This window comes from Solanum stenotomum, chromosome 10 (genome assembly GCF_019186545.1).
Source record: "Solanum stenotomum isolate F172 chromosome 10, ASM1918654v1, whole genome shotgun sequence".
Lineage (NCBI taxonomy): Eukaryota > Viridiplantae > Streptophyta > Magnoliopsida > Solanales > Solanaceae > Solanum > Solanum stenotomum.
In genome coordinates this window covers 45491293-45517958 of record NC_064291.1, presented here as the reverse complement: position 1 = coordinate 45517958, position 26666 = coordinate 45491293, and the positions used below count along the sequence as shown (strand labels likewise).

General features: G+C 29.1%; 1 protein-coding gene across 1 annotated transcript in view; it reads right to left on the bottom strand.

Moving 5' to 3' along the window:
• The window catches only part of LOC125878495 (delta-aminolevulinic acid dehydratase, chloroplastic), a 385024-nt gene that overhangs the window by 141996 nt on the left and 216362 nt on the right, over positions 1 to 26666 (bottom strand). The window lies entirely within an intron of this gene.

Below are 26666 nucleotides of genomic sequence, written 5' to 3'. Positions count from 1 at the left end.
ACGCCCACTTTTTTTATTAAGATCCAAATATGGGATATGAAATTTTTTTAACATCATCCCTTTTGCTTCATCACAGATCATTAGTGAAAAACGTCAACTTTGCCATTCTTTTATTATTATTACTACAACAGAAGCTAAAAAAAATGACAATCATTTGATGTAAAAAATTCTTCTGCAATCAAAAGATTATGATTTAAACTGTTCAGAAAAACTACCCAACAACTTAAAGCTATGCATTCAACTGGAGCAATGAAATGAGGTGGACAGAGAGAATAAAAAAAGATTCACCCTTTAGTGCAACTTCCAACAAGAATATAAAGAATACAATTCAACAACATAATTGAGGTGGGACATATATTTAAGATTAATAATTCAGCAGAGAAAAACTTGAAAAATATTCATGAATCATCTATCAACTCATTCATCATACAATAAGCAAAATCAAATTGCATATTCCAATGGAAATGTGGCAAATTCAGATTGAGATCAAACTTCACGTACACATATACCAAAGTCAACCAAATTGCATTAAAGTAGAGCCACCTTTCTTTATTTTCAAGAATTCTTGAAATAACTTTCCATTGAACCAAAACCAGAAGAAGAAGAGAGGAAGAAGAAAGTTGGTTATGAAAATTTAGAGAACACCCACCCTTGTTCTCCTTTTCACTGTAGATCTGAAAGAATCTCTTGAAAGTGCTCAGTCAAAAATAAAAATAATACACAAAACCTTTGGACCATTATGAAGAATGTAAAAGGAGACCATGTGAAAGCAAAAGAAAAAATAATACTAATTTGTGAAAAACAAAAAATATGTGGAGACCAAACTCAAGAAGCCATGTGCCTTTTGTAAGTCTTCGTATTATGTATAATTTTATTTCAATTTTTTATACAGTGAAAACCCCGCCCCCATTTTAAATTTTTCTGGTTACATTCATAGTACTCTTTTAGCCAAAAAAAAACTTCAAGAACTCTGTTTTCTCTCTCTAAAAAAAAGTTTGTTTCTCTCTCTTGTTTTGTAATTGTTTAAGAAGAAATGATTTAGCTGGTAGTGAGAGAGTATAATATAGTTGTAGTAGTAATTTTTGTTACTATTTTGTGGTGTCAATTAGACAGAAGGGGATCACTCTGTTTTTTGTTTTTTTAAATTGGAGACGACGAGTTGCTCCCCGCCTTTTACGAGGTCACGCACTTTCAACGCGCGTGTATTTCACGCTATCTATATCTATATTTTTTAGTCAGTTCTCTCTCTATCTATCTGTTGTTTGACTTGTTTATAGTATATGCGTTGTCCAATGATTAGTATCAATTTACAACCAAACACCTTCTACTTTGGGTGTTGCCACAATTCCATCTTCTATAAATTCATCAAGTAAATTAAATTTTCATTTTATAAGGTGAAAAAAAAACATTATAATGATATCGAATTTGATTCTTTTAATTTACCTTTCCTTAGTCGATAATAAGCAAGACGAGTATGATAAAAATCAAACAATACTGAATTAATTTCTTTTTAAACAAATGAAAAATTGGATTAGAATTGTATTTACTTCTTTTATTAACATAAAAATATCTTTATTATTTACTTCTATTTTACTTATTTTTTTAATTTGTTGGAACTATGTCCAATTTAACATTGCGTTTCATTATTATACTTAAATAAATAATTTAAAAAATCATGCTAAAAATAAACTTCATTCGCTCTTCGCGTAAAACACTATGCAGTTGCTGGTATAATTACATTGTATATATGCAATTGTTGTAAAACAAAAAGTTAGAGAAACAATCCTGTTCAATCTTCTTGATCGACAACTCAATTTTTGTTATCTCCTGTATTCAGGTTAGTNCCATTCACACCTTGCTAAACCCAACAATTTTCAAGGTGAATTTTTACTCTATTTTCCTTTTTTAGACTTTTGTTTTCTTGTTCACTTCTTCTTTTCCATGTCATTTCATCCGTCACTCTATCATCTTCATTATCATCATTGTTTAGAATTAAGTCATCATTTGATACTGTCGAATTCATTAAAAAAATGATTATTTCGTCATTTTCAAATTAATTAATAAAATTAGTGGTTTAAAGTCAAATTACGATAAAAAATATTAAATATATACACAAAGATAATATAAACTTAGAGTTGTCTTTTTATTCTTAGATTCTACTTGTTTTTAGTGTAGTATTCTTGAAAGTCATTTAAGTGTTTAACCTCACATAATAATATTATTATTTATAAGAGTAAGAAATAATTACAGTTAATAAGAAAATAGTCATTTGCTTCCAATACATTAACTTAGATGTTTTTGTAAATTTTTTTACTTATTAACATAAAGATTTGAGTTATTTAATTCAAAGTTCTAAAATATTTTTGACAAAAAATAGATAATCCTACTTTCTTTTTTTATCTAATTTAAATTATATATTTTTTTTTATAATTTTCAATATTGTTTAAAGTGAAATTAAAATCACTATTAAAAAACTTTGGATGCCTTGAGTAAACACTTTGCTAGCCTCACCTTGTGAATCACTCCCGACAACGTTTTTAATATCACACCTATTACCTATATATGTACATTGTATCTATTAATTTCGGTATTTAATATAGTAATTGATTTATCAATTTATAAATAGAGTTATCATTACTAATTTATCATTGTGATACACACTTGAAGACATTTAAATAACATGATCTCCACGTTTACTCTCGATATATATATCATTGATCTATATTACTTATATTTTACAAAAGATCCAACAATTTCTTTTGAATTTTATGACTAGTTGAACTTATTTCACCCTTACATAGAGTACTTGAAATATCATACATGGTATGTTAGACAAATTTTTTAGTCTTAATAGGATATAATAAGATGTGCATGATATGAATCATAATTAGGGGCGTACAAAATCGAACCAAACTGCAAATCGAGTCTAATCGGAAAAAAAATTCGACTAGTGGTTTAGTTTGACTTGGTTTGGTATTGGAAAAAAAACCCGACTATATTTGGGTTGGTTTGGTTTTAACTAAAAAAATTCCAACCCGACATTATATATGTAATTTTAAAATTTTATTTTATACATAAAAATATTTACTTTGATATAATTTTAAAATATTTCTTATACTATTTCATAATTTTTATCTTTTAATATATTATTTCAAGTTTAAAACTTAGAATTCAGAATGGTACAATAAAGATTATAGTTCATAGATGTTGATAATTATAATAAAACTTAAATCAAAATCAAATTAATACTAATGCAAAAAGGAAATCAATTCAACACTAAGAATGACAATAATATTGAATATTTGTTCTTTAGTTTTACATTGGTTTAGACAATTAAAATACATAATCTAATTTTAATTTTCCTTAAATGTTTAGTAATGTAACTAATACTTATTAAACTTATTTTAGCATGATTTAGTACTTTTAAATTATGATCATTTTCATTATGACTTTGCATTATTTATTTTATATGATGATTTCATTATTATTTTTTATTGAATATTTTTGTGTCATCAGTACTCATCTCATATTTTGTGTTATTTTTTTAAGAAACACCTTAGATAATTGTATTTTGGTTGGACTAAAGAAATATTTGGAGCACAAGTTAATTATATGTTTGTATGCAAACTTTACCGAAAAAATCCAAAAATCTGGAAAAAAAACCGAGGTTTATTAGTTTGGTTTGATTTATAAATTTAAAAATTCGACACAATGGTTTGGTTTGGTATTTGAAAATCCGAACCAACCCGAGGTTGAAAAACTCGAAAAAATCTGAATTTTATTAGTTTGGTTTGGTTTATAAATTTAAATTTTTTACACAAATGATTTGATTTGATATTTGAAAAACCCGAACCAATCCGGTCATGTACACCCTAATCATAATGCATATTTATAGTGTCTTATTAGGGATAATATGTACAATGCGTACCCTTTCTACATCTTTTTTCCTCCTTCCAATTAGGTTAAGACTCAATTAATGGAAAATAATATAATGTCAAGTTAACTATTTTCTTGTAGTCTACAAATGGAAAATTCTTGTAAACTTTGAATGAGTTTCAAGTTACTGGTGACTAAAATTTATATTTGTATATTATATTTGTGTATCAACTAATTTCAACAGCACTCTAGCTCTTTAGTTTTCTTTTTTGTGAAATTTTTGTTGAGAAGTTGTTAGAACTTTTGTCCTGAACCCAAAAAGTTTTTCAGAAAATTCCCTCTTATGAAACTTTCAAGAAAAAAGTGTGCAAGGTTTTCTATAAAAAAGAAAAAATTGCACGACGAAAAAGATATATTGGGTCAAATAATTAATAAAATGTGAAATTGAACTAATTCTTACCACGTTGCAATTTAAATCTCTAAAATATGTTAAAGACATTATGTGGAAGGTTTGCTAACACACAAATACACAATAATAGTAATAGGCTGATAGCATTAAAAGGATATTTTCTAAGTGTGTTTGGTAGGGAGGAAAATATTGAATTTTTATGTTTGATTTGTTAAAATTATAAATATAATATTTTAAAATTAAAATTTATACCTTCAAAATCGTATGAAAAATAGTATCAATTGAAATCTTTCTACGTTCATATGATTAAAAAAAATTAATATCTCAATCATAATTTAATTCTTAAAACTCAAAAATAAAATATGATGACTAATTTAGAACAGGGAGCGTGTACTCCTGGTTATCAGGAACGCGAATTATAAGGCGTTCCCAACGAGAAATGGATTTTGATGGATGACGTGTTTGTGGATCGGGCCCCACCACCAATCGCCCGATTTTTGGGTAAATTTGCATACAAAAATACTTTTGTGATGCTATTTAAACTGAAATTTGTACAGAAATATTTCTTTTATTTTGGATTAAATTGAGCAAGAGGAGTCAAAAATTCAAAATTTGTGAACTGTAACATATAAATCATAATAGATCGATATAATTTTATGTTATATTTAATGTAGTTAAATTATCATACTGAATTAGTCACGAATAACATCAAATCGGTATAAACTGTTTGTTGAATCAGACTATGATTTGTTTGGAAAGCTTGCAGTATAAAATGATTATATTGCAAGAGAATATATATCATTTCTCTTGCTCATAAATTTAACCATATCATAACAATGTCTTTCGAGTTCTTTGTTTAAAAAGGATAGAAATGTTCTTGCATGCGGATTTTCGTTTAAATTTATTGTTTTTGCAATAAATTTATTGAAAATTTTAAAGCTTGCTCAACAGTGCTATTCTTTATTTTCAAACAATAATTTGCTAGTTGATCAAGTAAACGAAATAGAAGTCAAAATGACGAAGTCTCAAAAAGAAATATTTTAGTAAAAATAGATTAAATTTATAATGTGTTATGTGCATGTTTTTATTGAATTTATCTATATGTAAATATGAAACTTCAACTAAAATTGGCGTTCGGAACGTGAGAGCCAATACACTCCTTTATAATTCTTTAACATTATTTATATTTTTCTTTATCACTTTATTTCTTTTCTATACATATTTAAATTTCTTGATATGGAGAGGCACTTAGACATGGAGAAATTAAAGTGAAACTAAAGATGAAGGTCCTTGTGATTATTAAATTAGAACTTATAAAATATAAGGTTTATAATGATAAGCTTTCTTTTTTTAATAATCAATTTGGAAAAAAAAATTAATATTTCAAGTTGATTTTTGTAATTAACCAGATCCAACAAGAAGTAGAAGAAAAATTAAATATCGTGTCTGGAAAATGGATCAATTTCCTAAGAAATGATTGTGGGGCTACTTTTTAAAGTTCCACAGCTTAATACATACTATAGTTTATTACCTTTTTTTTTAAATAATAAAATACAAATATATACTATAGTTTATTACCTTTTTTTAAAAATAAAAAATACAAATATATACTATAGTTTATTCCCAAGTAATATTTGTTGCGGCACCTAGTCTTTTTAACTGGCATTCTGACTTTTCCCTCTACCAGTTATTTGTTAATTATTACGCCTTTTCTTTTATTTAAAATTTTAAATGTATAACGAAATAATAAATATAACTGAGAAATCTAAAGAGAGAACGAAAGATTTTATTTCACTTGAGATTAGTATATAAAATGGATTAATTTAGCTATTACAATTTTAAAAAATGTAATTTGCAAGTTATCTGAGTAAGTTACTTGCATGTTGTTTGTTTAATTTAGAGAAAATATAAAGTCACCACTGAAGTTGTCCCGTATTTGCATAAAGATACTTTAACTTTGAAAGTGTCATATCACCTCACAAAAGTTTTTAATATCTTTATAAATGAGTCATTTTGACCCATATCCTCGTCTGAGTTGTTACCACACACATGTCGCTTTATTTCTTTATTATTAATTATTTAATTAATTTACATCATATTCCCCAAATTTAAACTCAAAAGAGCCATTGGTAACCCTAAATTTACGATTTCTTTTTTTTTTCCAAAGCAAGATCAACGTTGGTACTCTCTCTTTGACGAGTTCATCAGCTTCCCCAAGCGCAATAAGGTAGGAATTCGTTTTATCTTTTAATTTCCAGTAGAAAGTGTTAATTTGATGTTTTTTTATGGTTTAATCGAAAAAAAGATCTTTATCATATAATGTAGATCCCTAACCTGTTAGACCTTCAATTACTTGTCCTTCCAAGAATCTTCACCAAGAAACATCAACAATGAGATTATCAACACCAAGAGAAAATGAGAAGACTTTTTTATATTTTGTGATTTTAGAGAAAGTTGAGAAATAACAAAAGAAAAGAGAAGACTTTTCTTGAAAAGAATATGGTCGGGCCGGGTTGAACGAATATTACAGGAGTGAACAACACGCGCGACAACCCAAACGAGACGAGGGAATGGGTCAAAATGACCCATTTACAAAGATATTAAAAAGTTTTGTGGGGTGATAGGATACTTTCAAAATTAAGGTGTCTTTATGAAAATGCGGAATAACTTTAGTGGTAACTTTATGTCTTTTCTCTTTAATTTATATTTTTTTATGAAATTGTGCAAAAAATTTCTAGTAAGTTATAAGCATAAACTACTTGCGACTTACGAGCTATTTTCTTTACCGCGTGGTTCTTAAAAAAAGTCATAGAAATATTGAGCGGACATTTACAATTTGATATTTTCGTTACCATAACAATAATTAAGACACAGTTGATTATATTCTTTTAATCTTTTTCTTACTGTTAAAGAAATCAAAAGTGATTAGCGATATCCATTTTCTAGTAATACTCTCATTGTGCTCTTTTGTTTGTTCAATTTATATTTTGCTCGTCCATTAAAAAAATTTAACTTAGTATTTGTTTTATTTAGTCATTTTTATTATTGATATTTTAAAATTTTAAATTAAACTAATAAGCTCTATTTAATTTAAGAAATAGCTACTTAATGATCAGATTAAAGTTGAAAATAAAAATTTTCTCTTAATTTGTTAAAACAGAAAATAAAAAAAATAGTGTATTGAACAAGTAAATGAAATAAAGAAAAATATTTAGTTTTCAATAAATAAATAAATAAAAATAATTTAACAAACTATATTTTATATATATAATATTTTCCTAATGAACATGCTAAAATTTTAATCAACCTTTGACAGAGGGAGTACTAAAAAATGATTCCAAAATTTTCTGATTTTAACAAGTGGCCCATATTCCACCACAATTTTTTTCTCTTTTCATTGAGTAATTTATAGAGTAATATTTATGCTTTTCAGCATTTTATATTTAGTGAATCAGATTAAAGGGAAATGATAATTGGTGAGAACTGTTAGATTTTGTCTTGGCTCTAGTGCTCACTAGTATTTCAAATTTGATAATGGGTTGGTTGGGTTAAATGAATCTACCTTAGACTTTATTTTTGAGAAATTAAATTAAAATATATAAAAATATGGTGGCAAGTAATAAAAAAAGGGAAAAAAGAGCTAAGTCCAATCATTTATTTAGATGTACCCCCATCCCATCTCACACCTAATAACGAAGTCAAGATTTTCATTAAGAAGGTTCAAAATACAAGAAAGTAAATATACGAAGAAATTGAAGAAAAGAAAATTCAACATCTTTTACATATACATAAAAAATAATTTCAATCATATATAAATAATGCAATTTGGATGAACCCCTTAGACTTATCTGGCTCCTCCCCAGTGGCAATAAAAGAAAAACAATAACAATAATGAATAGAATTAGTTGGATGGACATGGTGTGTGATAAATATAATTTTATTTAAATATATTTTGTTTAATTTAATGCAAATGTACAACTAAGACACATCCAAGTCTCCTCTGTCTTGTAGTTTCAACTTTGTCCACATGGCTTTGAGAAGCATAGTTTTTCTACCTCTCACCCATGTGATTCTTGCTGACTCAGCAAATATCCACGTCATCTACAGCTTGACACGTGGAAATTTTTGTTGAATCATTCCAAAACTAGCTTTATTTCTTTCCTTAATTTCCTTTTATAAAAGAAATGCTTTTTGATCATTAACTAATGGTTTTATTAATTAAGCCATTATTGATTAGTGCTAAACATGGTTATGACAGTTAGGATCGCATTCATCACTTGTTAATTAACTTTTAGAAATGTATATTGAAATGATGAACACCACATCCACTTAACATTATATATTATATATAATAGCTTAAATTAAATCATAAAAGGATTTAGAGAAATTAACATCTCTCTTTTTCTTAATAGTTACTTGCACTATTTAGAGAAATTTGTTAGTATATAAAATGACTCAGTTCCATGATTAAGAGTGTTTTGATGTACATATTGCTCTTTGATCGATGTACACTATCTATAAAGTTTCTACATATTCATTTCTGTGAAACTTGAGGTTCATTTTGTTAATAATGGACCCCTATTTAAAGAAATTAAGCAAATACCCCCAAAAAATTAAATAATTACTAACATATACCCCTTATATTCATACCCCATTAAATAATTACACTATATAACCCCCCCTTATATTCATACCCCATTAAATAATTACACTATATAACCCCCAACTAATTTCGCTTAATTGATACTAAATCAATATATATATATATATATATATCATTGACTAATGAGTAATTTATAAATAAGAAACCTCAATGATACCACAACAATATACATATACTCTTATAGTATCATTGACTAATGAGTAATTTCTGAACAAGAAACCTTAATGATACCAATATAGTGTGTATATATATATATAGCAAAATTATCATCTTTAATGATATCATTAAGGATGATATATACTGATTTAGTATCAATTGTGCAAAAATTCTCAGTTTTAATGAATGTTGGGGGGGGGGGGGGGGGGNAGGGAGGGTATGGACTGTAATTTTTTTGAGAGAATGAGTATTTTTTGAATTACTTTGGACGATTGAACTATGAACATGTAATTATTTTGGGTTTTATGGCTCATTTATGTAGTTTTTCCTTAAATTATTCATGCTATAGATGTTCAATTCTAGACACTAGGTGAAGTATTGAATAGTCTCGTATCGGTGATTAACGAAATGGGTGGTGTTCAACATTCTTCATGAGCTAGCTAATTTTAAGGGTTGAATTATGTGCTAGATCTATTTCTTTATATGTGAAGACTCGTCTCACATCGATGGTTAATATAATGTCTTGGACTATCCACCTCTCATGAGTTAACTTTTAAGTTTGATTTAAACCCTAAATTCATTTCTTTACATGATATTAAAAGGCCCCGTCCCAATTATTGTGTATCGATAATCAACTTCCTATAAATTGCTCATGCACAAAATGCCGAGCAGAATTAGACACAAGAACTTAAATTGGAGCAATAACTTTCATAGGCCTAAAATGCAGACACTAACTAATTATTCTTAGTTAACATCGTCCTAATCAAAGAAAACATAGGACTTTTAAGTTGGATGGAGTGGATATAATTTATTTATTTTTTTAAAAGAAATTAATGAGTTAAAAATAAATTATATGATATAGAGACGCTAGCTATCTTTGGTATACTAATTTGATAACCAAAACTTCGTAACTCTTTCCCATCGCTTCATAAATTCGAAAAGGAAAAATACATTATGGCTCCATAATTTTAAATTTATGACTTATGAATTTTAGAATAGACAGATCATTTGATTGTGAATAAATATGTATAAATTATATATTCATTAAGATTCTAACAAAAAGATAAAATTTTAACCAATAGTATTGGGTCATGTCGAACCCATAGCTAAAACTAGAGTACTCTAGCTTCAAACTTAATTGAAAAAAAACCTTCAAGTTATTAAAGTATATATTATACTCTATGCTTTGGAATTGAATATACATGCCTCACGTTTAGTCAAAATTTCTAAAACTACCTTGTCAGGCTATTTAAATATTACTAAAGGTAATAGTATGTTATTTAATCATTTTAAAAATTATCAATTGGTGTTTATAATTCAATTAATTACGTATGACGAGATTTACTTATAAATATATAATAATTAATGTAATTCTGTAAATATTTTGTACGTCTGCATATGATTCGACTCTTTCTTAATTAAGTTTGGACGGCCGGCAATTAGCTAAGATAATTAAGTTTATCTTTTTTGCTTGAAGTAATCACATGTAGCATGTGCATGCATGTCTTGTAAACATTTTTTTTTCTACCGTCTTTTTGTACAACTAAAAGTTAAGGTTAGAAAACTAATCTTTCGTTGTTTTAAATTAATTAGTTGTCATATTTCGTCTGTCAACAATTTAATATTTTACAATTAAAATTCAGATATTCAATATGAACAATACTAATATAAATTATTACTTTTTCCATGTCAATTAGATGAAACTATATTTTTTAAGATTTTGATTAGAATTTAACTCTCGAGATATCAAATACGATAACTCATTTGGGTGGAGTGAGTAAAAGTGTTGTTTGTTTATTAAATATGTTTTAAAATAGAGATTAGAAGAAACGCAGAAGGACCACTAAGCTGACGAGGACCTCAAATAAAGGAAACTCACTTTTCGAATAATATTTTTACTAATTAAGTAATTTTAACTAATTAAATTATCTGGTTATTAATGGACCAATAGGTGTCTTTGGCACAAGACAACTTCCATAATTATCGGATTAATTAACTAGTAAAATTGGATTTACGAGATGCAGAGTGCCTTTACTCCAAGTTAATTAGGTTACGTCAATTTTTGTAGAATTTGATATTACTCCTCCTTTTCTATTTATATGTCATTTTTATTAAAAATAAATGTTTCTTAATATTTGTCATTTCACAAAATTAATACATAAATAACATTATTCTTTCTATTTTATCCTTGAGAGTTATTAACCTTGAAAGTATAAATTTGACTAACATAGCAAAGCTAAGTGATTAATTCATATTCATCGGCTAATTTAACTAATCAAAATAAACGAATTTATGTTCATTTATTTTAAATTTGACTTCAAGAGAACACTAAATGAATGGTACAATGGTAAACTTACGTAATTTCTTAAGAGACTTGAAATCTGAAACGGTGACATACACATAGGAATGAAGGAAGTAATTACAAGGGTTAAAAACATTAGATTTAGGTGTACACTTGAACTCTCACAAATCATCAATAACTAAAAATAAATAATTCTAATATGTTGTTCCTCCAAAATATTTAATATAAGAATTTGAGTTGCTTATATCATTGTTGAAAGAAATTTAATTTTTACACAATTTATTATTTTTACATCTTATTTTAGGTACATTATCTTATTTTTAGGATTATGAATCTCATGTATATTAATGTGACTTACTTATAATTATTTTTTAAAATGATTCGATAATAAAAAAAATATATGCGCTCACAGTGCGCAAATATAAACAGGTGAAACCAAATATTAAGAAACAAAAAATATTGAAGTTTGGGTCCAAATTAAAGGCAAAGTGTACTAAAAGAATGTATGAAGGGTACAACGGAGGTTAGTATTAAAGAAGTAGACATATAAGAAATACATCATATCCAAACTTTGAAGTTTTGTCCACGAAGTAAATGAGTCGGTAATTTTAAGATCACTCATTTTCATAGTCATTCTTAGAAATCATTCAAATTATTTTTTAATATGCAATAGTACAAAAAGAAATCTGTAAAAATAAATAATCTCAATCTTTATCATTTACGAACTTTTCACAAATATAATTAATTATTATATAATCAGTATATAATATTTATACACTGGTTATACATTGAATATACACCCAATAACAACCATGAATATTTATGGCTAGGTGGTATGAGAATCTATGACCTCAATTTGTCTATTTTGTGAAAAATAAAATAATGCTTGAGTAGATGATTAATAGAAAGTAATGAAGCATTTACTATATAATACATTGATATAATGAAGCATTTACTATATAATACATTGATATAGTAATAACAATAAAAAGGATCGTGAAAGAAATGATACAATCGAGACGTACAAAATGTTTTGATAATAATTATTATAATGTGTAATATGAATTTGAATTAATCGAATTCAAACGCAATGAATTATTTTGAATAAACAATTTTTTTAAAAAAATAAGAAGATGGTGGGTAGGGTCTCAGGTGGTGGCTGCGGGGCCTTGGGGCACACAAATACGTAGTCCCAAACACAACCCCCACAAACTACGGAGTTCAAAGCCAGCTGTTTTGATGTGACACTTCTAACATCTATTCACATCATATACATTATACATACATATATACAAGAAGTATACTAACTACTCATAAGTACTCCAATTGTGTGTTTTTTTTTAAAAAATAATAGAGAAGTATTGAAAACATTTTTAAATTTGGTGTGAATTATTAGTTTGATTCCGAAATTATTGATAGCCTTAAAAAAACTCATTTCATTGACTATAACTGAACTTATATACATACAAGAGTTTCAATACTTTTTCGGCTTTTTATTAAGAGTTACGTGTTCCTACAAGAAGTTAAGATCACTTACTATGTCATACGACTAATTAAGGGTGTATCTAAATTTAGCTAGTCAAGTAGAGGACTATTTTCAAGGCTGTCAATAGTTTGAGGATGAAACTAATAATTTACACCAAATTCAGGGGGTGCTTTAAATATTTCTCTCAAAAAATAATTTTTTTTCTTAAATCTTACCATCATAAGCTAAAAATATATAAAATATATCAAAATATTTTTTAATCATATAATATTAAATATGTCAATTGAAAAGTTAAAATACTCAAGTTATCAAAAAAGAACATTCTTTTGAAAAAAGAAAAAGCAGGACAAAAAAATTAAAATGGAATATCAAGTAACTTATGTTACGTGGGTGGTGGCCTTTCTCACAAGGTGCGTTTTCACTTTCTTGTATGTCAAGTGTGCAATATTTGATTGAGTTGGGTCGACCAAGCTCGAGTTGAATTAAGTGAAGTTCTAATTAAATCGAATCTGTTTTGTCGAAATCGAAACCTAACAAGTGGATAGAGCTTAATACAAGCAATGCAAAGAGTATCATTCGACAATATTGTATTATGTACGGTGGCGGACCCAGGATTCTCGTTCAGGGGGTTCGAAAAATAAAAGTATAAGCGTGTATATATAAGCTAACAAAATAATATTTCAAGAAAGTAGAAGTATTTAGTTTTAGTGGCAGACCCTTGAATTTTTTTGGGTTTAAAACCACACTTTTAGCATGTTCTATAAAATAAAAAACTAAAAAAAACTGAAACTGAAAAAGAAAAAAATAAAACGCTAATGCAAGGATTCGAACCAGTGGCGGATCCAAGATTTAGAGTTCGTGGGTGCCAAATAAACTTATCGATTAAATTAATTTTATATTTGATTAAATTATTCGTCTTTTCGATATATATCATAAAGCAATCAATAAAATATAAATAATAAGATATTACAAATCCACACTCCACACTAAAAGCATGAAGTTAACAAATGTAAAACTTTCAATAATATTACTATTTACTAATATTATAAATATTCGACATTCATTTACAATTGTCCTCGACGAGTTTTCATATCCTGAAAATGATCGATAATGACATCATTACTAACAATTATAAACACATCACGCTCTATGTAACACACTAGATAATCATTTAAATATTGATTACCAATACTATTCCGCACTTCATTTTTTATGTGCTTCATTGACGAAAATGCTCTCTCCACAGTTGCCGTAGCAACAGGTAAAATCAAAGTCAACTTTACAAGTAAATAAACAAGTGAATAAGTCTTCGCAAGATTTGCTTCAACCAATGCCTTCGCCAAATCACGAATTCCTTGCAAGTTGGTTTTTTACTTAAAAACGTCAGCATCAATTTTTCAAAAAAATAGGTTCAAATGGGATTCGAACCCGCAACCTCAACCTTCTAAAGTTGCCCTCCTACCATGGCACCACAAGCCAATTTTGTTCTGTGAGTGGCACGCTTTATATTTATATAAATATTATGTATATATATCTATGTATATATAGAGTTTCCGTCGAAGTTCGGGGGTGGCGTGGCACCCCCAAGGTCCTTCATAGATCCGCCACTGATTCGAACCCTCAACATGAGACTTAATTTTCAAGGAACCTGCCACTAGGCTATCTCTTTCTCCTTGTCATTGAGGGGGTTCAACATATATATATATATCCACGTAAATACAGAAAATTACCTTATATATACAGTGTAATTTTTTGCCGAGGGGGTTCGGGTGAACCCCTGGAACCAACGTGGGTCCGCCCCTGATTATGTATACAACTTTGGAAAAAAAAAAACTAAATACATTGTATTATGGATCCAAGTAACTCACACGCTTAACTCTGACATGTTACAGTGCATGCATGCAAAGATTAACTTGAATTATAATTGTCATTCTTAAAAAGAGACAATTATTTTAATAAGAGTATATTAACTTTTCTTAATTTCATGAAGCAAGAGTAAGATTTGTGTGTAGTCTATCCTTCAATCTCCAAATCTCACTTATAAGTTATAAAGTTTCGCTCAGTATATTGTTACTATTATTGTTCTATAATGTCATGTGAAATGGTTATATTCATAATATGAATAACCAAGAGATATGAAAATGAGAAAAGTAGTGTTTCCTTAATTATATTTGGAGAGGATTAAATTAAAATACAGTGCCTTAAATGTAATGAATAGTTTTTGGTCTTTTTAAGTTTTCGAAGGTGAGCATTTTTGGTAGCACAAATATTTAACAAACTCTAATTATTTCATTTAATATGAATTGTGAAACAATTTTTTTTAACAAGAAATGTCAGGAAAATATGGTCAAATAGACAAACGGCAAACGATAGCAAGAAATTGCATCCTCTATTAGACATTAAAAATAGTCCAAAAATAACAGAAATTGCATAAACCGCAACACCCATATGTGAGATCCCCTTAGAAAGAATTCTTTCACGATTCCAGTTAAATCTAATAGACAAAACTTCTTAATATTTGATGTGGACCATAAGTGTTGAATTTTAGTAAATTTCAAGGACCAAAAACTGCTAAGAGCTATTCTAAAGGACTAATCTAAACATACCCCCAAATCTAATGGATCAACTTTATCAATTTCTCAAAATCTTTTATTTCAAAAGTTACCGTATATATATAAACCATAAATACAAAAGAATTGCCTAGTTATTTTAGTATTTATTAAAGAATAAATAATCCCAAACAATTTGAGCTTATTATTATTATTATTATTATTATTATTATTATTATTATTATTATTATTATCTCACCTATCTTTTTTAAACTTTGCTTCATTTATCATCTTCAGCTCGATCCAAACATAGGTAAGGTAACATGAACAAAAAAACAATATTCTAACGACAATATATTCAGTACAATCTTTGAGGTCAACGACTGCAAGGATAAAGTATACGTAGATCTTATTAGAAAGACTAGTTTCGAGTTAGAGAGGTTATTTAAAACAAAAACAGTATTCCATCTTTGCATATTATCTGGTAAGTACTGAAGGAGCGACTTCTCTCTTTTTTTTTTTTTTTTTTTAAAGTGATATATATATTTTTTACATTAAAATAATGAATTAGAGAAGCTAGTAATTTGTCAAATGAGATATCCAAAACATGGATAGTGGACGGCACAACTCCGGGTTTTCTTGCCCCTGGGCCCCAAAAATTTACAAATGAACAAAAATCCAAAAAAACAAATATTTAAAAAATTAAGTACTGTAAAATATAATATAAAGTGCTAATATTTTCACTGCTTAAGAGTAAGGATAGGTTAATTAGGAAGGGACAAAAAGGTAATGCGATTTGATTGTCATCCTTTATATCGGGGATAACACTATCATTAGCAAATATTTCAGATGTAACTAAAAGGTTAACCAAATTTAAGATTATATTGTATCTACTAAATACTGTATTTTAATTACCAACCTATTCTATCAATTTATTAGAGTATACTTCTTTGTCTTGCCTTCTTAATTTATGAATTTCTAATTAATGACCTCACTTGTTCAATTTTTGACCCCATCAATTCAACTTCAAACTTAAAAATATAGAATTTGAAGTTTGAAAAGATATAAAGTCACTTTTAGGATCATACTTCTTATAACTGATATGTGTCTAGTTTAGTAAGAACATGTATTGCAAATGAATCTGAGTTATTACATCAAGTTTATTTATGATCTCGAGTCTCCATACACATCGCACTTTCACTCGTATCAAGTTTCCATTTCGTCCTGAGACGGATCAAGGAAATGTGGAGAGCCTCTCGTGGTTTTTGGAATTCGATAGTAGAAAGTTGTTTCACACCATCAACAGATATTATCAGGCTGATCTTTGTTCTTAGAAGTTTTTCTAAGTTCTTTCATATTCTTACTCATGAAATTAAAGTCATTTGTATTTTTGTTCAAATACTTTTTTTTCTACTCAACTTCGAATAGTATCAACTAGAGTATTTCAAAACTTTTTTGTAGGTCCGTATTGCATCAAAGATTTCCAAAATCTAATGATATTCAAATCCCAATAAAACTTCAAAATGCAATGAACATTGTACTAAATCAAAAAAATAAAATAAAAATAAGAATAGTAGATAAGTTCATAATGGTTGCCTTTATTGTCTCCTTATTAATGCTACACTCAACCTTTCTAAAAACAAATCACTTTTTGGGACATATAGCCTTTGCTTTTACCAACTAATTTACTCTTTTTAGGTTTTTGCTTGTCATTGCTATTATGGATTCAATCATACAAAAAATGTCATTTTCTCAAACACATTATGGACTACATTTACTTACCCATCATCACTTTATGTGACATTTATCACATGAATTATCTGTTAAATTGTTTAGAGAGGTTCTTACAAAAAGTTGGAAGAATAAAATTGCTACTCAAACTTAAAAAGAGTTAACAAGAAAGATATCAAACAAAGTTATAAAAGAGTATAAGATTTTAGCAAAAGCTGCAGTATTATTTGAAACTTTTTCACAATATCTAGAAAATATTACACGAAATACTTTGAAAACTTGCAATTAATCAAGAATTAATTAGTCCTAGAGAAAAAATTGCGACAAGGTTTGTATAATTGTGAATATGGCTGTCACCTATCCAAGGACTCTGAAAATAGTTGTGCCTCAAACTTGCTATCACGTGCACGTACATCTCGTGTGCCATACGTGCATCTCGTGCGCCACACGTGCATCTTCTGACAATAAGTAATGAAAAATTTCTTAAAGTTGTGGATGAAGTGTGGTCTAGGAACTTGGGAAGATGTAAGATGGCAAGTATCTGGAGAAATCAGAAGAATGTTAAGCAGGCAATGAATAAACTCAATGTAAAGGAATTTGGTGGAATTGAGGACAAAATACACAAGTGCAGACACCAATTGAAACTATTACAACAGGACATGGGAATCCCGAGAGAAAACTGAAGCTGGAAATCATGCAAAAGAGACACTTTAGAAATGGTTAAATGTGGAGGAAAGTATAATCAGGCAAAAGTCAAAAGTATAGTGGTTGAAGTTAGGGGATTCAAATACAACATACTTTTTTGCCAACTTGAAACAGAGGTCAACACATAATAGAGCAAGTATGCTAACAAATGCAGATGGAGTGGTGGTAACTCATCCCACAAAATTGAAGATGAAGTGCTTAGCTACTATAAAAATCTCTTGGGATCATGAGATCATGTGCTGAACAATTACCAATGGTCAATCCTCTAGTAATGAAGGACGGACCTGTTTTGAATAGGAAACAACAAATGCTACTCATAAAATCAGTGACCAAAAGTGAGGTAGTAGAGGCTTTGAAGGGGATAAATGATATGAAAGCACCACGATGTAATGGATTCAATGCAGTATTTTTTAAAAAGGCATGACCCATAGTAGGAGAAGACAAACCATGTATAAGGCCATCAACTGCACTACAGTTACATTGTTCCCAAAAATCCCAAACCCAGAAAGGATCACACAATATAGACCTATATCATGTTGCACCCTACTATACAAGATAATATCAAAGATCTTAACAAGCAGATTACAACAGGTGATGGTTAGTATAGTCGATAGAAATCAATCTGTTTTTGTTCCCGGTAGGTTGATAAATGATAACATTATTTTTAGCCATGAACTCGTCAAAAGATATGGCAGGAAAAGGATCTCCCCAAGGTGTATGATTAAGGTTGCTATGAGGAAAACTTATGATTCTGTTGAATGGGTATATCTTGAACAGGTGCTAGAATGTCTACAGTTCCCCTTACTTTCAAACGGGGGTTTTTTTTAAACCTCTCTTCTAGTCATAGCTGAGAAATAATAATTCAATAATATTTTGGTGTACAAATCAATTGTGCATTTTGACAAATCAAGAAATGACAATTTTTTTTTACATATTATATCCTCAATTAAATGACTAATTACTTTGAAAAATGTAGAACTTTTCATCCACTTCATAATTAATAGGGGTAAAATGGTAAACTCACTATGTCATTAATTGTTTTCTTAATATGTGCGTCAATTCAAAAGTGGACAAATAAATAGGGCAGAGGGAGTACTATTTATTGATATAAATAATTCATATCAATTTATTTTTTGATAGTCTATAAAATCCTATGTTTAATGGACATGAGGTTGACCTTATACTAAAATGCAAAATGATTAATGTACAAGACCAGGCCCAAAAGTGGCCTGGCCTAATAAATAAAATCAATACAAAGTACAGTAAATAGACATTAGTCTGAAAATAGTTGTGCCTCAAACTTGCTATCATATGAGTCAAGAATGTTGCTCATGAGATATCAAATCTCTCTACAATAACATAATGTTTCGATTAGGGGAGACAATTAGGCGGATTAGGTTAAGTTTGGGTGGGTCAAGACCCAATTGAATCCAGATTTGTTTGAGTTAAAACAGATCAAGTAATGAGTCATAATCTAGTTCGTCAATATTTACTAAGTTTTAATGATTTTATTTGCTCTTTTAAAAAAATTTAGTACCTATAAAATTATTATTTTTCTTTATTATGACTATACATAACATGTCAAAATAAAAAAAAAATAGTCTTTTAAAATTATTTTGACAAGATTCCTCATTAGTCCAAAAATTTGGACCACATATCAACCCAATATTCAATGAATTGAACTAATAAATGTGTAGGTCAATTACCCATCCAAATTTATCAGAAAGGTATTTTTGAAAAAAATTCATCTTCAAAGTGAAAAATAAATATAACATACATGAAATGGGGCAGGATAGATTTTACGAAAAATGCTAATAGAGCAGGATAGGGTTAAATCATTAGTATTATTTTGACAAGATTTCTCATTAATTAGTCCAAAAATTTAGGCTACATAGCAACCCAATATTCAATGAATTGAGCTAATAAATATGCTGATCAATACCCATCCAAACTTATCAAAAAGGTATTTTTGAAAAAAAATATCTTCAAAATAAAAAATAAATATAACATACCTAAAATGAGGCGGAATAGTATTTACGAAATATGCTAACGGAGCAAGATAGGATAGAGTGATTCAAAACATTAGCAGGTCAAGACAAAAATAGATTTGAATTTCTTTACATATAAAGGATTTTTTTTTTGAGTGATATTTATCAAAAACTAAAATATTTCAACTCTCATACATTAATATATATAATTTAAATGATCACTCCAATTTTTATATTCACTTAAAAAACCACTCAATTTTTTATTGGCAAAAGTACTCATTACCCCCCTGAACTTGAAGCTTTTTATACGGTGTACACCTTAACTAAATTTCATTTTAATTACCCCCCGAACTTGTTTATTCCTCCGTCGCGTACACCTTTTTTGTCCACCTGGCGTAGAAATTGACAACACACTCTACTAGGCGCGTGAGGAAGTAATTTTTTGCCACATCACAAAGCTACAACGGTAAAAAAACATAAAATTTCCATTTTTCTTTAATATTTGGCATATTTTTAACGAGAAATAGGGCAAAATGTAAATGAAAAGTAAAGGAAACAAAGATTAACACTTACTTGGTAAGAATTTCAGACAAATTTGAAATTCAAGGAGTTCCGCGAAATCAGCCCTTACTCAAAAATAACTTTTAATCGATGAATTTTAATATTTGGCATATTTTAAACGAAAAATATGGCAAAATGTAAATGAAGAGTAAAGGAAACAAAGATTAACATTTACTTGGTAAGAATTTCAGACAAATTTAAAATTTAATCGACCAACTTCACGTCTAGAAAAATCCAAATCCAGAAAGAGTTCTGTGAAATCATCCCTTATTCAAAAATAACTTTTAAACAATGAATTTTAAATTTAATGAATTTATGTTTTGCAATATTAATTTATCTAGATGGCTATTATTTATCCAGGTGGAAATCCACATCACCATTTTTGCCAGCTGTCGCGCGCGTGTAGTCACAATAGGAGCAGGTGGACGAAAAAGGTGTACACGACGGAGGAATAAACAAGTTCGGGGTAATTAAAATGAAATTTAGTTTAGGTGTACACCGTATAAAAAGCTTCAAGTTCAGGGGGGTAATGAGTACTTTTGCCTTTTTTATTTTATATATAAAAGTTACAGCTTATTTTAAATTTAATCGAAACTTTCATAACTTGACCAATTTATTTTGAAAATAAAAGGGATAAGGGTCTGAAAAATACCCCAATTTTGGTTGGATTTGCTGTTGCGATACTAAACTTTCATGAGGACCTATTACCTCCCTAGACTACTTAATACCGTATTTTAAACATATATATTTGCCCACGTGGACATAAAAAATAATGCAAAATTATAAATAGTAATGTGTCCACGTGGGCACATATATACCTTTAAAATACACTATTAAATAGTTCAGGGGGTAAAAAATACAGTATTAAATAGTCAAGGGAGGTAATAGGTCCTTATGAAAATTTAGTATCGCAACAATAAATCCGACCAAAATTGGATATTTTTCAGTCCCTTATTCCAAAATAAAAGAATCATTACTTAATTTCTTAAGTAAATTAAATAACCGTTTCTAAGGCAATTTAAAGAAACACCTTTTTTTTTAAAAATAAAAATAAATCAAAGTCTAGAAAAGAGTTCATGTGATATTTTTATAAAGGGTATTAGGCACTTTTAAAATTCACACCTGCCCGAGAGATTAAAACTTATTATGGCTAAAGAAAAATAATTGATTTGAAAATGGATATTTGAAGGTAGTTTATAAGGAAATAATTACAACTTAATTAATTTACTGACTCTCCTTTAATGTAGAACTTAAAATCATATATTTAAAGAAACAACTACTACTATTTTAGATAAAACCGGATTTTTGCATTAAACTAGCTAATCAATTTCTAAACTTGGGTTAATTAATAGGTTTTGACTTAACATTCTCAAATATATAGATTATTCTAAATGAATTAGTGGGTGTTAGATAGGGTATTCAAAATTGAACCGTAACCGAAAAGCCAATCGTAAAATTGGTTTATTGGCTTATTGATATTGGGCTATCGAATAAACGGTTAGTGAATGAATTAGAATTTTATAATTAACGGTTTATTGGTGTGGGGGCGGATTATTCAATTTCCTTATCGAATAAATTGTTAACTCGTTAAGAATTACCATACGTACACTCTTAACTTAGGTATATTAGCCTCACTTAATATTTTGCAATAATATATAATTATATGTTATTAGTCCTATCGCCAAAAAGTCAAAAACTTGAAAACCTATTTATTTTTTTGTTATTAACTATTAATCTATATTTTTTGTAATATAGAAGAATTTTATAATTTATTTGCATTTAAAATAGTGAAAAAAAGTCTTTTTTTAAGGCAAGTTCACGTAAAAAAAAAGTAGAGTTAGTCAATACACCGTTCGATAACTATGTCTATACGACAAACCCTAATTCATTATTGGACCAACCGATATGTTGTAGCGAATTTGTAAATTTAAAAACCAATTTAGGACCACGAAAAGTGCCCGGAATGGAGAGAGTATATAGTATAAATAAATTTGGACCACAGTCTAGCACAGAAATGTAAACGAGAATAAACATAGCAAAAATAGAAATCTCATTTTTTTAAAACATTTACGTATTTTTTTTAATCTCCAAGTTGTTCACTAACAAAATTTATAATCATTAAGGAAAGATAGATATCTATAACTTTATTCATCACAGTGAAGCTCTACCACCACTGTCAATAGATAAGTGACTTGATTGTGTAAAAAATCTTACACTTATGATGCATGTATGTAACTTAAACGCTATATAATTATAATGACTACTTGTTAATATCATTGGTGAAAGCTAGAAAGGTTTGTATAATTGTGAATATGGCTGTCACCTATCCAAGAACTCTGAAAATAGTTGTGCCTCAAACTTGCTATCACGTGCACGTACATCTCGTGCGTCATACGTGCATCTCGTGCGCCACACGTGCATCTTCTGACAATAAGTAATGAACAATTTCTTAGAATTGTGGATGAAGTGTGGTCTAGGAACTTGGGAAGATGTAAAATGGCAAGTATATGGAGAAATCAGAAGAATGTTAAGCAGGCAATGAATAAACTCAATGTAAAGGAATTTGGTGGAATTGAGGACAAAATACACAAGTGCAGACACCAGTTGGAACTATTACACCAGGACATAGGAACCCCGAGAGAAAACTGAAGCTGAAAATCAAGTAAAAGAGACACTTTAGAAATGGTTAAATGTGGAGGAAAGTATAATCAGGCAAAAGTCAAAAGTACAGTGGTTGAAGTTAGGGGATTCAAATACAACATACTTTTTTGCCAACTTGAAACAGAGGTCAACACATAATAGAGCAAGTATACTAACAAATGCAGATGGAGTGGTGGTAACTCATCCCACAAAATTGAAGATGAAGTGCTTAGCTACTATAAAAATCTCTTGGGATCATGAGATCATGTGCTGAACAATTACCAATGGTCAATCCTTTAGTAATGAAGGACGGACCTGTTTTGAATAGGAAACAACAATTGCTACTGATAAAATCAGTGACCAGAAGTGAGGTAGTAGAGGCTTTGAAGGGGATAAATGATATGAAAGCACCACAATGTAATGGATTCAATGCAGTATATTTCAAAAAGGCATGACCCATAGTAGGAGAAGACAAACCATGTATAAGGCCATCAACTGCACTACAGTTACATTGTTCCCAAAAATCCCAAACCCAGAAAGGATCACACAATATAGACCTATATCATGTTGCACCCTACTATACAAGATAATATCAAAGATCTTAACAAGCAGATTACAACAGGTGATGGATAGTATAGTCGATAGAAATCAATCTGTTTTTGTTCCCGGTAGGTTGATAAATGATAACATTATTTTTAGCCATGAACTCGTCAAAAGATATGGCAGGAAAAGGATCTCCCCAAGGTGTATGATTAAGGTTGATATGAGGAAAACTTATGATTCTTTGAATGGGTATATCTTGAATCGGTGCTAGAATGTCTACAGTTCCCCTTACTTTCAAACGATTTTTTTTAAGCCTCTCTTCTAGTCATAGCTGAGAAATAGTGATTCAATAATATTTTGGTGTACAAATCAATTGTGTAGGTATTGCTTACTTTAGCTTTTGTACATTACGGAACAACACAAGACGTGGATCCAGAGAGTTGGCGGACAACACTAGAGGATTTAAATTGGGCTTTGAAGTATCTGGTGGTCCCGGGGGTTATTGTTTTGGCCTTCTTAGGTGAGTGTTGTATTAGGTTAGGTTATTACTATTGTCAGCGACAACGAGAGGCAATAGTTGTTCCTAAAATTGAGATGTAACTGTTATTAAAGTTTAATTACATGATGTGTTTGTTATTAAACTGTAGAAGCACAACACATAACATTAGAGAATAAATTTGAATCTATTGTCTTGTGTTTATTTATTTTTTGTTATTATATATATATATATATATATATATAGAAGAAAGAAGAAGCTAAGAGATGATTAATATTTTTTGACAAACTATTAAAGTTTAACCACATAAACTTTCTAAGCCTAAAACATATTGCTTGGTAGAAAAGGAAAAAACAACTTAAAAAGTGATGAGAATAGTGACATTAATTAATACAACACACATGATTTGTTTTGTTTAGTTGTGCCGAGAAGATATTGTTTTTAGCCCTTTTAAAATAATTCTATTTCATAGCATTCAAACCCAATAATAAACCATTAAGGAGAGATAAGATCACCTTATTTTATACCTCTTTCAGATTTACAGAAACCATGATGGATCCCATTAATGATAATAGAGCAAGAATTCTCCATATCATATTTCTGAGGATCCAAATTTTCTCATAACATTGGTAAGATATTTTCAAGTGGGGTCCATATATGAAGAGGTATTTGGGTAATAGTGAAAAGAAAATTGCAAAAGAAGTGAAATAGAGAGATACAAGGGTCCCACGTGCATGGAAAATAACCCCACTTTTCGGCTGAAATAAAGAAAAAAAATAACTTGTGAACTGGCTTTTGTATCCTATAAAGAGAAAGTACAATTCTAAAGTAGTCATGTACAATATTATTTCAGCATAAAATTAAGAAATTTCCAATATCGCCCCTCATTAGGAAAGCAAACATGTCGACGAACAACTGCTTTCCTAGCCTATAAGTAATACTAGATAAGGGTGCCCGTGCAAGGCACATGCATATTGTGAAGATAAAAGTAGTTGTAAAGAAAGACATAAAAATATGTAACATGATTAAAATAAATACCAACGTTAACACATCTCATAGTATGTTACATATATTTTGCGGAACGTTATACATAGAGCTTTCTAGGAAAGGCCCAAACAGAGATGTAACTTATTGAATTCTGGAATGTCTCAACAAAAGTAGTACCTGAAAATAAATTAAAGGTGTGAACAATAACACAATTCAGCGAACTTGCATAATAAAATTGGTCAATTGTTAGTTCTATATGCCCCTCACCTTCTATGCTTCAAATAAAAATGTTCACAAAGCTCCAAGAGTCACAGATATCACTCATTCTCATTCGTATCATTCAATTTATACTAGTAAATAGACATAAGCCTCGAAAGTGAATAGTATAAGCTTCTTCATTATCTTCCTCGACTCTCTTGCATGGTGCCTTGTTGATTTGTGTTGATGGCTGCAGTAATGTTGGTTGCTAATAAATCGTCTAAACTTCTACCATTTAACATTTATAATTTTAAAAACGAGATATGTCAATAGGTAAGTGACTTGATTGTGTAAAAAATCTTACACTTATGATGCATGTATGTAACTTAAACGCTATATAATTATAATGACTACTTGTTAACATCATGATAATTTTTTCGAAAAATGCTAACAGAGTCAAAACATTAGTATTATTTTTAGAGTGAACCCATTAGTAATGTTATGGATTTGAACCAAAAGTCCTAATTTTTCTTCACATATAAAGGATTAGTATTATTTTTGAGTGATATTTATCAAAGACTTCAGTGTAGGACCATAGTGTAGCACATATGTGGAAATGTGAATAAATATAATTGCATACCAAAAATAGCAATCTCCGTTTTTTTAAAAACATTTACATTTACGTGAATAAAATAAAAAGTCTTTTAAAATTATTTGACAAGATTTCTCATTAGTTCAAAAATTTGGACCACATATCAACCCAATATTCAATGAATTGAACTAATAATTATGCAGGTCAATTATCCATCCAAACTTATTAGAAATGTATTTTTGAAAAAAATTCATCTTCAAAGTGAAAAATAAATATAACATACCTGAAATGGGGAAGAATAGTTTTTACGAAATATGCTAATAGAACAGGATATGATAGGGCGATTCAAAACATAAGCAGGTCAAGACTTGTCCCGCTCCACCCTATTTTACGTCCCTACGAATAAGCACAACCACAAAACATATTGAAGATATTTTCTGGTGGGTTTTTATTGAAGGTGAGGTTTTGAACTTGTAACATATTTTTAGAGTGAACCCATTAGTAATGTTACTCCCCGAACCCATTGCTGGCCCCAAGAGAATTCTTGGCCTGACTTACTTACTCATTGGAAGACTCTACCCAAGATAAATACCTTTAAAACAAGTAGACTGAACTACTCACAAGATAACTTAGAATGTATTATAATAACATTCACTGCCAAAGTGGCAACTCAAGTTTCAACTTAACTGAAAAGGAAAAGTGAAGACTCATGAACTAATATCAACTAACTCTGTCTATGAAGCCTCTAAACAACTAAGATGGACGTCGGGACAAGACCCACGAC